Below are 13,973 nucleotides of genomic sequence, written 5' to 3'. Positions count from 1 at the left end.
ATTTTCTTCCTATTTACTGGGTATGTATCGGTATATGAGATCATCATGATATATTTCCTATGATTATTTCAGGTATAGAAGTGTTTGAATATGTTTTGCTCCAATTTTGAAACAAAAACTTTTTTGAGCTAAAAAATACCCTGCAATGTTTGGTATTTTTCTGAGAAAAATAGATTTACTTGAAAACCTCATTATAAGGATTATTTTTCATGCTGAATACAAATCTGGGGTTAAACTATCGTTTCGTCGCCTGTATGACTTTCAATTAAGCTGATAAATTCATGTTAATTTTACAGTATTGACTGATCTTTTGCATTGTATTTACTGGATATGTATCGTTAACTGAGAGCATTAGGATATATTTTCCATGATTATTTCAAACATACAAAGTGTTTGAATGTGTTATGTATCCATTCTGAAACAAAAAGTTTCTTAACCTAAAAATTACTCTGAACTATTTTATCTAATTTTTAGTATTTTTCTGAAGAAAACTGATTTCTTTTGAAACGTCAATAGAAGGATTATTTATGATGCTCAATACAAATATGGCCTTAAAATATAGTTTGGTCATCTCTATGACCTTTGATTACGTCGATATATTCAGATAATTTGAAAGCATTATAGAATCATTTTCTTCCTATTTACTGGGTATGTATCGGTATATGAGATCATCATGATATATTTCCCATGATTATTTCAGGTATAGAAGTGTTTGAATATGTTTTGTTCCAATTTTGAAACAAAAAGTTTTTTGAGCTGAAAAATATCCTGCAATTTTTGGTATTTTTCTCAGAAAAATAGATTTCCTTTAAAACCACATTATAAGGAATATTTTTCATGCTGAATACAAATCTGGGTTTAAAACATTGTTTCGTTGTCTGTAAGTAAACGGTTTAATTATTGTAAATTTTACAGTATTGACTGATTTTTTGCATTGTATTTACTGGATATGTATCGTTACCTGAGAGCATTAGGATATATTTTCCGTAATTATTTCAAACATGCAAGTGTTCAGATATGTTATGTTTGAATTCGGAATTAAAAAGTTTTTTTTAAGAGTAAAAATACCATGAACTATTGCCTGCAATTTTTGGTGCTATTATGAGAAAAATATATTTCTTTTAAAACCTCATTACAATGCTCAGTGCACATTTGGAGTTAGAATACAGTTTTGTCATCTCTATGACCTTTGATTACGTCGATAAATTCAAGCAATTTGAAAGCATTATAGAATCATTTTCTTCCTATTTACTGGGTATGTATCGGTATATGAGATCATCATGATATATTTCCCATGATTATTTCAGGTATAGAAGTGTTTAAATATGTTTTGTTCCAATTTTGAAACAAAAAGTTTTTTGAGCTAAAAATTACCCTGAACTAATACCTGCAATTTTTGGTATTTTTTTCAGAAAAATAGATTTCCTTTAAAACCTCATTATAAGGATTATTTTTGATGCTGAATACAAATCTGGGGTTAAAATATAGTTCCGTTGTCTGTATGACCTTTAATTAAACGGTTAGATTTATGTAAATTTTACAGTATTGACTGATCTTTTGCGTTGTATTTACTGGATATGTATCGTTAACTGAGAGCATTAGGATATATTTTCCATGATTATTTCAAACATACAAGTGTTTGAATGTGTTATGTATCCATTCTGAAACAAAAAGTTTCTTAAGGTAAAAATTACCCTGAACTATTATATCTAATTTTTAGTATTTTTCTCAAGAAAATTGATTTCTTTTGAAACGTCAATAGAAGGATTATTTATGATGCTCAATACAAATATGGCCTTAAAATATAGTTTGGTCATCTCTATGACCTTTGATTACGTCGATAAATTCAGACAATTTGAAAGCATTATAGAATCATTTTCTTCGTATTTACTGGGTATGTATCGGTATATGAGATCATCATGATATATTTCCCATGATTATTTCAGGTATAGAAGTGTTTGAATACGTTTTCTTCCAATTCTGAAACAAAAAGTTTTTTGAGCTGAAAAATATCCTGAACTATTACCTGCAATTTTTGGTATTTTTCTCAGAAAAATAGATTTCCTTTAAAACCACATTATAAGGATTATTTTTCATGCTGAATACAAATCTGGGGTTAAAATATAGTTTCGTTGTCTGTATGACCTTTAAGTAAACGGTTTAATTATTGTAAATTTTACAGTATTGACTGATTTTTTGCATTGTATTTACTGGATATGTATCGTTACCTTAGAGCATTAGGGTATATTTTCCGTAATTATTTCAAACATACAAGTGTTCAGATATGTTATGTTTCAATTCGGAATTAAAAAGTTTCTTTTAAGAGTAAAAATACCATGAACTATTGCCTGCAATTTTTAGTACTGTTATGAGAAAAATATATTTCTTTTAAAACCTCATTAAATGATATACTTACAATGCTCAGTGCAGATTTGGAGTTAGAATACAGTTTTGTCATCTCTATGACCTTTGATTACGTCGATAAATTCAAGCAATTTGAAAGCATTATAGAATCATTTTCTTCCTATTAACTGGGTATGTATCGGTATATGAGATCATCATGATATATTTCCCATGATTATTTCAGGTATAGAAGTGTTTAAATATGTCTTGTTCCAATTTTGAAACAAAAAGTTTTTTGAGCTAAAAAGTACCGTGAACTAATACCTGCAATTTTTGGTATATTTTTCAGAAAAATAGATTTTCTTTAAAACCTCATCATAAGGATTATTTTTGATGCTGAATACAAATCTGGGGTTAAAATATAGTTCCGTTGTCTGTATGACCTTTAATTAAACGGTTAGATTTATGTAAATTTTACAGTATTGACTGATCTTTTGCGTTGTATTTACTGGATATGTATCGTTAACTGAGAGCATTAGGATATACTTTCCATGATTATTTCAAACATACAAGTGTTTGAATGTGTTATGTATCCATTCTGAAACAAAAAGTTTCTTTAGGTAAAAATTACCCTGAACTATTATATCTAATTTTTAGTATTTGTCTCAAGAAAATTGACTTCTTTTGAAACGTCAATAGAAGGATTATTTATGATGCTCAATACAAATATGGCCTTCAAATATAGTTTGGTCATCTCTACGACCTTTGATTACGTCGATAAATTCAGACAATTTGAAAGCATTATAGAATCATTTTCTTCGTATTTACTGGGTATGTATCGGTATATGAGATCATCATGATATATTTCCCATGATTATTTCAGGCATAGAAGTGTTTGAATACGTTTTCTTCCAATTCTGAAACAAAAAGTTTTTTGACCTAAAAAATACCCCGAACTATTACCTGCAATGTGTGGTATTTTTCTCAGGGAAATAAATTTCCTTTAAAACCTCATTATAAGGATTATCTTTCATGCTGAATACAAATCTGAGGTTATAATATGGTTTCGCTGTCTGTATGATCATTAATTACGCGGTTAGTTTTATGTCAATTTTACAGTATTGACTGATCATTTGCATTTTATTTACTGGATATGTATCGTTAACTGAGAGCATTAGGATATATTTTCCATGATTATTTCAAACATACAAGTGTTTGAATGTGTTATGTATCCATTCTGAAACAAAAAGTTTCTTGATCTAAAAATTACCCTCAACTATTACTGCTAATTTTTTAAATTTATCTCAAGAAAATTAATTTCTTTTGAAACGTCAATAGAAGGATTATTTATGATGCTCACTACAAATATGGCCTTAAAATATAGTTTGGTCATCTCTACGACCTTTGATTACGTCGATAAATTCAGACAATTTGAAAGCATTATAGAATCATTTTCTTCCTATTTACGGGGTATGTATCGGTATATGAGATCATCATGATATATTTCCCATGATTATTTCAGGCATAGAAGTGTTTGAATATGTTTTCTTCCAATTCTGAAACAAAAAGTTTTTTGAGCTGAAAAATACTCTGAACTATTACCTGCAATTTTTGGTATTTTTCTGAGAAAAATAGATTTTCTTTAAAATCTCATTATAAGGATTATTTTTGATGCTGAATACAAATCTGAGGTTAAAATATAGTTCCGTTGTATGTATGACCTTTAATTAAACGGTTAGATTTACGTAAATTTTACAGTATTGACTGATCTTTTGCATTGTATATACTGGATATGTATCGTTAACTGAGAGAATTAGGATATATTTTCCGCAATTATTTCAAACATACGAGTGTTCGGTTATGTTATGTTTCAAATCGGAAATACAAAGTTTCTGAAGATGAAAAATACGATAAAATATATTACCTGCAATTTTTAGTGCTATTACGAGAAAAATATATTTCTTTTAAAACCTCATTAATATATATTCACAATGATATATTTACAATGCTCAATACACATTTGGAGTTAAAATATAGTTTTGTCATCTCTATGATCTTTAATTACATTGTTAAATTAAGTCAATCTTAAAGCATTATAGAATCATTTTCTTCCTATTTACTGGGTATGTATCGGTATATGAGATCATCATGATATATTTCCTATGATTATTTCAGGTATAGAAGTGTTTGAATATGTTTTGCTCCAATTTTGAAACAAAAACTTTTTTGAGCTAAAAAATACCCTGCAATGTTTGGTTATTTTTCTGAGAAAAATAGATTTCCTTTAAAACCTCATTATAAGGATTATTTTTGATGCTGAATACAAATCTGGGGTTAAAATATAGTTCCGTGTTCTGTATGACCTTTAATCAAAAGGTTAGATTTATGTAAATTTTACAGTATTGACTGATCTTTTGCATTGTATTTACTGGATATGTATCGTTAACTGAGAGAATTAGGATATATTTTCCGTAATTATTTCAAACATACAAGTGTTCGGAAATGTTATGTTTCAATTCTGAAATAAAAAGTTTCTCAAGAGGAAAAATACCATGAACTTTTACCTGCAGTTTTTGGTGCTATTACGAGAAAAATATATTTCTTTTAAAACCTCATTAATATATATTCACAATGATATATTTACAATGCTCAATACACATTTGGAGTTAAAATATAGTTTTGTCATCTCTATGATCTTTAATTACATTGTTAAATGAAGTCAATCTTAAAGCATTACAGAAGAATTTGCTTCCTATTAACTGGGTATGTATCGGTATATGAGATCATCATGATATATTTCCTATGATTATTTCAGGTATAGAAGTGTTGGAATATGTTCTGATCCCATTTTGAAACAAAAAGTTTTTTGAGCAAAAAAATACCCTGAACCTGCAATTTTTGGTATTTTTCTCAGAAAAATAGATTTCTTTTAAAACCTCATTATAAGGATTATTTTTCATGCTGAATACAAATCTGAGGTTAAAATATAGTTCCGTTGTCTGTATGACCTTTAATTAAGCTGTTAGATTTATGTCAATTTTATAGTATTGACTGATCTTTTGCATTGTATTTACTGGATATGTATCGTTAACTGAGAGCATTAGGATATATTTTCCACAAATATTTAAACATAGAAGTGTTGGAATATGTTATGTTTCAATTCTGAATAGAAAAAGTTACTTAAGCGAAAAAGTTGTATTTTTCTCAGAAAATTGATTTCTTTTAAAACGTCAGTAGAAGGATTATTTATGATGCTCATTACAAATCTGGAGTTAGAATATAGTTCAATATTCTTTACGACTTCAATTTGTCGTTAAATTCTGCCAATTTTCAAGCATTACATAATCTTTTGAATCGTACTTACTGGGTATGTATCAGTATGTAAACGCGTTATGATATATTTTCCATGATTACTTCAGGTATAGAAGTGTTTGAACATGTTCTGTTCCAATTTTGAAACGAAAAGTTTTTTGACCTAAAAAATATTCTGAACTATTACCTGTGATTTTTGGTATTTTTCTCAAAAAAAAAAAAAAAAAATAAATTTCCTTTAAAACCTTATTATTAGGATCATTTTCCACGCTGAATACAAATCTGGAGTTAAAATATAGTTTGATCGTCTTGATGACCTTCAATTAAGGTGTTAAATGAAGTCAATTTTAAAGTATTGACTGATTATTTGCATTGTATATATACTGGGTATCTATCGGTACCTGAGAGCATTATGATATATTTTCCATGATTATTTCAAGCATAGAAGTGTCCGAATACATCATGTTTCAATTCTGAAGCAAAGAAGTCTTTTAATCTAAAAATTTACCAGGTCATTCTAAGTATCTCTTCCATAAAAATTGACTTTTTTTAAAACCAGATTATAAGCAGCACTGATCATGCTTAATGCAAATCAGGAGTTGAGATATCGCTTGGTCTTCTTTGTGACCTTTCATTAAGCTGTTAAATTCAGCCAATTCTAAAACATTACATAAACATTTGTTTCGTATTTACTGGGTAAATATATCGGTATCTGAGATCATCATGATATATTGTCCATGATTATTTCAGGTATAGAAGTGTTTGAATATGTTCTGTTCCAATTTTGAAACAAAAAGTTTTCTTTGAGACAAAAAAATACCCTGTAGTTTTTGGTATTTTTCTCAGAAAAATAGATTTCTTTCAAAACCTCATTATGAGTTTTTTCTTTATCTTGCTGAAAACAAATCTGGGGTTAAAATATCGTTTGATCGTCTTTATGACCTTTAAGTAAGCTATTAAATGAAACAGTTTATAGTACTGACTGATCATTTGCATGGTATTTACTGGGTATGTATCGGTATTTGAGGATTATATGTTTTCCATTATCATTACAGCTTCAGGACTCTCTTACCCAACTGTCTCCGCTTTGGGACCAATGATATACGTCTCCCTGTGTCAGCTACGAATGTCCCTACGCATCCCTACTTCTGACATTCACACACACACCAGCGTCTTTGAGGTGGCAGAACTCTGCTGCAAACCCAAGGCATCAGGATCCATCAGGTAGTCCCTCCTTCTCTGCTTGTGGGGGATGGATATCGACTGTGGCACCAGAGGATCACTCCCTCATCTTGTGAGTTCGTTGGCTCTTCTTGTCTCCCGCTAGCGGGTCGATTCGTTCTCTTCTGTCTCCTCGGAGGAACGTTCGACTGAGAACGACTCCGCCGACGTGGCTAAGGCTTCACTTAGCAGGTACCTTCAATGTTCAACCCCCGAGAAAGGGCCTCTCAGTTGTGTGGTTGCTTTATCTCCCGTCTCTATCCTCTTATCAAGCTTTTCCATGGCTCGACTGTAAGACGTCCTCCAAAATTCGTTGAACACTTTCCCTTTTGTCTCTCATTTCTCCCTCTCATAATCCTCTCCACACTTCAATTTAGGCCAGGCCTTGAAGTGGACTTTTGCCCGTGACTGGAACCTTCAACGAAGAAGAAAAAAATCCTGCGATGGGAGGATTTTTTTTTTAGCGGAAGTGTTTGCCATTAACTTCTGGGATTCTTCTTCTTAACCCTTCTGTCTCGGCGTCCGTAATAAGGACACACACACACCTCAAGTCCCGTGGTCCATTGCCGGTCCTTGAGTCGGTCATGCCTCGGCTGGAGGCTCTGATGGGCATGAATACAGAAGAGAGGGAGTCGCGGGCCTGGAAGTGTCCAGACTTTGAATAAAAAAAAGACTTCCTCTGGAGCCGAGTTGGTCAACATGGCCAGCCGTCTGGAGGGGCAGGAGGACGCTACTATACTCCAGACACACACACACACACACACACACACAGGAGGACCTCTCCTGTCGTCAGCCACACCTCCCTGGAGGTCTCCTTGCCTCTTCCCTGAGCCAGAGGGAGAAGACCCCCAATCATCGGAACCTCCCTGTTCGTTCCACCAGCAGGGACGCGAGAGGCCTCGAGGGTATCCTTCGCCGATGGGATGGAGCCACTGCCTCTGGCGTCTCAACATCGACCCCTCTACCTCGGGGTGATCTCTGCCAGGGACTGGCGGTTCCTCCTCCTCCGGCAGCATAGATCCTCGCTTCACCGTGACTCACCCACACACATACACACACAAACCCTCCCCACCACAGTATGGCGCCTGAAGGGTTCGGGTAATCAGTAGCAATTAACCACTTGTTTAATTAGAAGTCTTAATGCATTTCTAGATTATATGGTGCTTGTTTTTGTCTCCGCGACATTATGGGAAATGTTAAGTTCATATCAAATTCACTGAAGCCCTTTATATTAAGATAATCAAGATTTGATTATTTCCCCCTGAAAATATCCTCCATGTCTGGTCGTTTTTTTTTTCTTCATATTTTGATTTCTATACTTTTGCATCCCAGGTTTTGTTCATATTGCATAAGGACCTTGGCGGGTCTAAACTTTTTTCCTTTTTTTTTTTTCTTTTTTTGCTGGTTAGTAACATATCTAACAGTTATAACAATTATACAATTTAACATTTCATAATCACCTGCCATTGGCCATATTTTAGTGGTTACAGGATAAACGTTCGTTTCATGGCGTCGTTCTCCCGTTTCAAAAAGTTTCTCTGGATAACAATAATGATATTGATACTACTGCTACTACTACTACTACTACTTATACTACTACTACTAATGATAATAATAATGATAATGATAATAATAATGATAATAATAATAATAATAATAACAATAATAATAATAATAATAATAATGATAATAATAATAATAATAATAATAATAATAAACACATACCTGAACCTTTGGCTTATTTTCTGAAAACTTCGTCTCTGTAAAACATCATTGTAGGTGTTGTTAATTATGCTATATAAAGTTAAAGGATCGACATGCTGCTCTTTCATTAATCATATGTGTTATGAACCATTAGATCAATTATCTGTTACATTCCTTAGCGGCTGTTGGCAACTCAAGGGTGGGCCGTTTTGATAACTGTTTCTTTCCCTACACCTCAAAGCTTTGGAACTCTCTGCCTGCTCCTGTCTTTCTCAGTAACTATAAGCTAGCACATTTTGAAGACAGTATCCTCAAATATTTTCCCTTGTCCCTTCTTTTTCCCTTTCATTAACCTCTCTATATTTCGATTAAGGCCCGCTACAAGTCAGTCCAAAATTAATTCTATAGAACACGTGCCTGATATCAAGGCTGGTGAAGCCTTTTGAAATAATCCTTTCCAAGATCTAAAACAAAAACTCTTTTTGGTAAAAAAAAAAAAAAAAAACATGGATTTTTCTGATCATCTTTAGCTAATTTTCTCTCGCATCTGGAGGTAAGAGGGATATGCCGCAGGGAGCTACCCAGGCGTATGCCACCTGACCTCGACCCAATGCTTGGGTTATCGAAGCCACCAATAAAATTAAGCCGTACATCACTTCACGGACGTACGTGAGCACTTATGTGAGTGAGTTATGAGACACGAGGAACAAGGAACGAATAAGAATCGTCAAGATATTCTCAAAAATTTAGTCAGTAATTGAACCGTTTTTTTTGTGGGATCGCAAACTACCTCAAACCAAAACGCGAACGAGGTGGTTTAACTGACGTCGATCGCATACGACGCCCGTGGGCCTCGTCCCTCCAGCACCATTTTCTCCGCTGAACTAATTTTTTTTTCCTTCCCCCTCCTGCGTAACGAGGCGAGGAGCCGCCTGCCGCAGGAGGAGGAGGAGGAGGAGGAGGAGGGGGGGGTTGTTGTTGTTGTTGTTGTTGTTGTTGTTGTTGTGTGTCCGGCGAGGACAGCACGGGTTACTGCAGGAGCGACGCGTCCCCTGAGTTTCATCCTCCCTGGGTGCCTCAGGGGCTGCCCGGCCAGAGCCCTGGTGTTATAGACAACACAGGGGTGGGAGGACGGGCGGCGCCCTGGGAGGATGGGGAGTGTGGGTTGATGGTGAGGTGACTGGCTGATGGGTTGGTAATGGGGGAAGGACACCTCCTGCACTTGTACAGCCTTATACTCTCAATTGATATACACAGCTGTAGAGCCTCATACTCCCGTGTGAGGTAAAGCTGTAGAGCCTTATATTCCCATCTAAGCTACAGCTGTAGAGCCTTATATTCCCATCTAAGCTACAGCTGTAGAGCCTTATATTCCCATCTAAGCTACTGCTGTAGAGCCTTATATTCCCATCTAAGCTACAGCTGTAGAGCCTTATATTCCCATCTAAGCTACGGCTGTAAAGCCTTATACTCCCATCTAAGCTACAGCTGTAGAGCCTTATACTCCCATCTAAGCTACAGGTGTGAAAGCTTTATACGCCCACGTGAGGTACAGCAGCGGAACACTAATACTCCCAGCATAAGACCCCGGCCAGCAACAACCCACTTTGCAAACATGAAGAACGTATAGAAACCCCCCCCAAAAAAAAACATGGAGAACGTATAGAAAAACCCCCCCAAAAAACATGGAGAACGTATAGAAAAACTCCCCCCAGTGTTGCTCAAGGCGTCCACGCACCACCCCGTCAGGATACACACAGCCCGGCACACACAAACGATCGATACAACAAGAAAAAAAAAAAAGAAAGAAAATTGATAAAAATCAAATTTATCTGGTATTTTGAAGCTAATGTTCGACCACAGCGATGAAGAATACTGAACATAGCGGGTGGAAACTGCACTGAATCTAATATTGGATAATCTGTGTAAGAAAACAAGTCTCGACTGGGGATGATAATCGGGGGAGGGAAAAAACCGAGAAAGGAAATTGGATTATATTCATGAATGAGGCAAGAACCAGCTCCGTGTGTGTGTCAGGCGTCCAGATTAATCAATGGTCATCCAAGATGCAGCGCAACAATAATCTCTCGCTCAAAGATTCATATATATATATATATATATATATATATATATATATATATATATATATATATATATATATATATATATCTTTTCTTTCATACTATTCGCTATTTCCCGCGTTAGCAAGGTAGCGTTAAGATATATAAAACGCTCTTTAATCCTGCAACTAATCACAGATTAACTTAATCTCTCTTTCTCTCTCAAAAAAAAAACTTCAACTGAAGTAATACATAAGTGGGTACTCATCCTATTAATCTTGGAGGAGTTGAAATTGATCGATTTCGGTGAGTAATATAATAACAGGTTCGATCATCTCCGGTAGGATATTAAGTGTTGCCATACCCTATACACACACACACACCTCCGCGAGCCAGCCATGTTTCACATCACCTCGCCAGACCAGGTCAAATATTTGATCCCAACTCTTTTTTTCTTCTCTCTCTCCTCTATCATTTTTTTTTCAAGTCCCCCCCTTGCCCCATGCACCCCCCCTCCCCACCTTACCTATCCGCCGGACGTAGTATTTGCGTCGCATATTGAAACTGGGGACTTTTTCCCCTTCTCTTTTCTACCGACGGCAACAGTTTTGTGAATTATAATTCGAAAGTCACGGAGTATTTAATCTGCGAAAGAAATCCAGGGAGACGAAAAGTGAAATGTCTGCCGATGAAGAAATCATGCATTTCAACTAGTGCAGTGAGGCAGGAACACTGCTTCTATATTGTATATATATATATATATATATATATATATATATATATATATATATATATATATATATATATATATATATATATATATTCCTATGAGTCCACGGGGAAATGAAACACGACAAGTTCCCAAGTGCACTTTCGTGTAATAATCACATCATCAGGGGAGACACAAGAGAGAAATATAACAAGTCAGTTGATATACATCGAAGAGACGTAGCTAGGACGCCATTTGGTAAACAATCAATCAGTAATACAGATATATCAGACGCTTTTTGCAAATTCAATACTTTATTACGAGTTTAACGCCATTTTCAACATACCTGTTTTTTTTTTCCAACTAATCAATGATCATTTCTAATTGGTTTAATCATGTTATTAGAGCTACGGTGAGTGGAGTAATGGACTTAATTATTCTTCCAGTAAAAAGAAGGATTCCAAGACGGAGCGATTCTAAAAATCTGACCTTAGACGAGAAGTGATAAACGCAGTAGGTGATATATACCCGCCTAACGGAACCACCTTCCTTAGGGTACCTCCTCTGGCGTTCGTTGCGATTTCGCCTCTTCAAAATTTTGATTCCAAACTTCCGCCGGCCCTCGCCAGGTGTCTCTGCGCGTCTGGATCACGTGACCGGCCGAGCGTGCGCTGATTGGCTCACTTCGCAGCCACTTACCCGCACTTCCCGCCACATTGTCCCATTGTGCGTAAGTAGGTAATTGGGCTCCTCGTGTCCTGCCTGCCTCTCCATCTCTCCCGGTTCATAAAGGTGCATGCCATTACCTGCACGCTCATCCTTGACTGCACCACAATGCTCCACTACGCTCCAGGCTCCACACACACACACACACACACACCAGAGCCGGCCGGGTTCCTCCTCCTTCCGCCTTCGGTGAGGGCGTGATGTTGAAGCCTCGTTTTCGCTGACGTCTCACAGGAACGCCGCCAAGTGGAGCCTCCGGGCGGAGTCGGAGGCTGGAAAGCCTAGTCCGCAGGATTCCGCCGTGGGTGGAACACTACGGGGGGGGGGACTTGGCGATGGCGGAGTCATTGGTACATTGCTGGAGCCTAGTTATTTTCTGTCGTCTGTGGAACACTGGTGGAGCCTGGTTCGTTCTTATCTGTCGTCCGTGGAACACTGGTGGAGCTTGGGTCGTTGTTATCTGTCGTCTGTGGAACACCGGTGGAGTCTGGTTCGTTGTTATCTGTCGTCCGTGGAACACTAGTGGAGCTTGGGTCGTTGTTATCTGTCGTCTGTGGAACACCGTTGGAGCCTGGTTCGTTGTTATCTGTCGTCTGTGGAACAATGGTGGAGCCTGGTTTGTTGTTATTTGCAGTTTGTGGAAAACTAGTGGAGCCTAGTTCTTTATCTGCCGTCTGTGGAACACTGATGGAGCCTGGTTCGTTGATATGTATTGTCTGTGGAACACTGGTGGAGCCTGGTTCGTTGTTATGTCATCTGTGGAACACTGTTGGAGCTTGGGTCGTTGTTATCTGTCGTCTGTGGAACACCGTTGGAGCCTGGCTCGTTGTTTTCTGTCATCTGTGGAACACTGGTGGAGCCTGGTTTAATGACTACCTCAAAAATCTATCATAACCTGTTTTCCTTCCCATGTACTTCCCATCCTTTCTCATTTACAGTTTTTCCTTTCCATCTATGTCGTCCTACCATCCCTTCTATCCAATCATCCCATCTCCTCATCAGTTATCTATCCCTCCACCCAAAATTATTTCTTTCAAGTCATTATCCCTTCCTACTAGCTATTCCCTCGATCCACCTATCCTACATCTTCAACCCCGTCCTATTCCCCATCTAGCCGTGAAGCAAGGCTTAGCCATGCCTTGAAAATCAAATATATAGGTTTAGAAGTTAGATTCATAGACACTATACTGGCTCTGAACACCGCCCTAGTCAGACTACATAAGTTAGACCACACCGTCGTACACTTCTGGTCTCTTATGAATTCATCAAATGCGCACATAACCTCGAACAAATACAAGAATAAGAAGCAAAACTAATTCCGTTGCTTACAATATATCTCTGATGAAGGTAGACTAAAAGGGGGAAGAAATATTCTCTAAAATATCTCATATTACGGCATCTAATTTTACAAAATGCTTAATAATCTCTTAAATATACTTCAGTACTAAACCTTCAACCAGGATGGAGATATAACGACCAGAAAAACAGCATGAAGTCAAAAAAGGAAGCTGACGTAACACGTTCACTTCAGCAGCAGACCTATAGAAAATGAGAACACACGACCCTCCTTCAATACACTTTAAAGACATGTCTAAAAATACTTTGATCACACTACACCACAGTTAACATTACGACGCTGGTCCAATCAATATAGACCGACTGATGGGAAGAGATAATTTCCTTGTGTCTTCCACTCATCCTTTCCTAAATGAAATATGCTATTCCAAGGCTGTATACTCCCTCTGTAGCCCCTTGACCTTCACAGCTATTTTCCAGATGACTAATATCCTGTCTTCATCCCTAGTGGTGGGTGGGGAGGAGCCTGCTGTACTATCCTGTCTCCATCTATAGTGGTGGGTGAGGGAGGAGCCTGCTGTACTATCCTGTCTCCATCTATA

Source organism: Panulirus ornatus, chromosome 20, assembly GCF_036320965.1.
Source record: "Panulirus ornatus isolate Po-2019 chromosome 20, ASM3632096v1, whole genome shotgun sequence".
In the NCBI taxonomy this organism is placed as follows: Eukaryota; Metazoa; Arthropoda; class Malacostraca; order Decapoda; family Palinuridae; genus Panulirus; species Panulirus ornatus.
The sequence above is the reverse complement of the archived record's forward strand: the minus strand, read 5'-3'. Positions refer to the sequence as shown.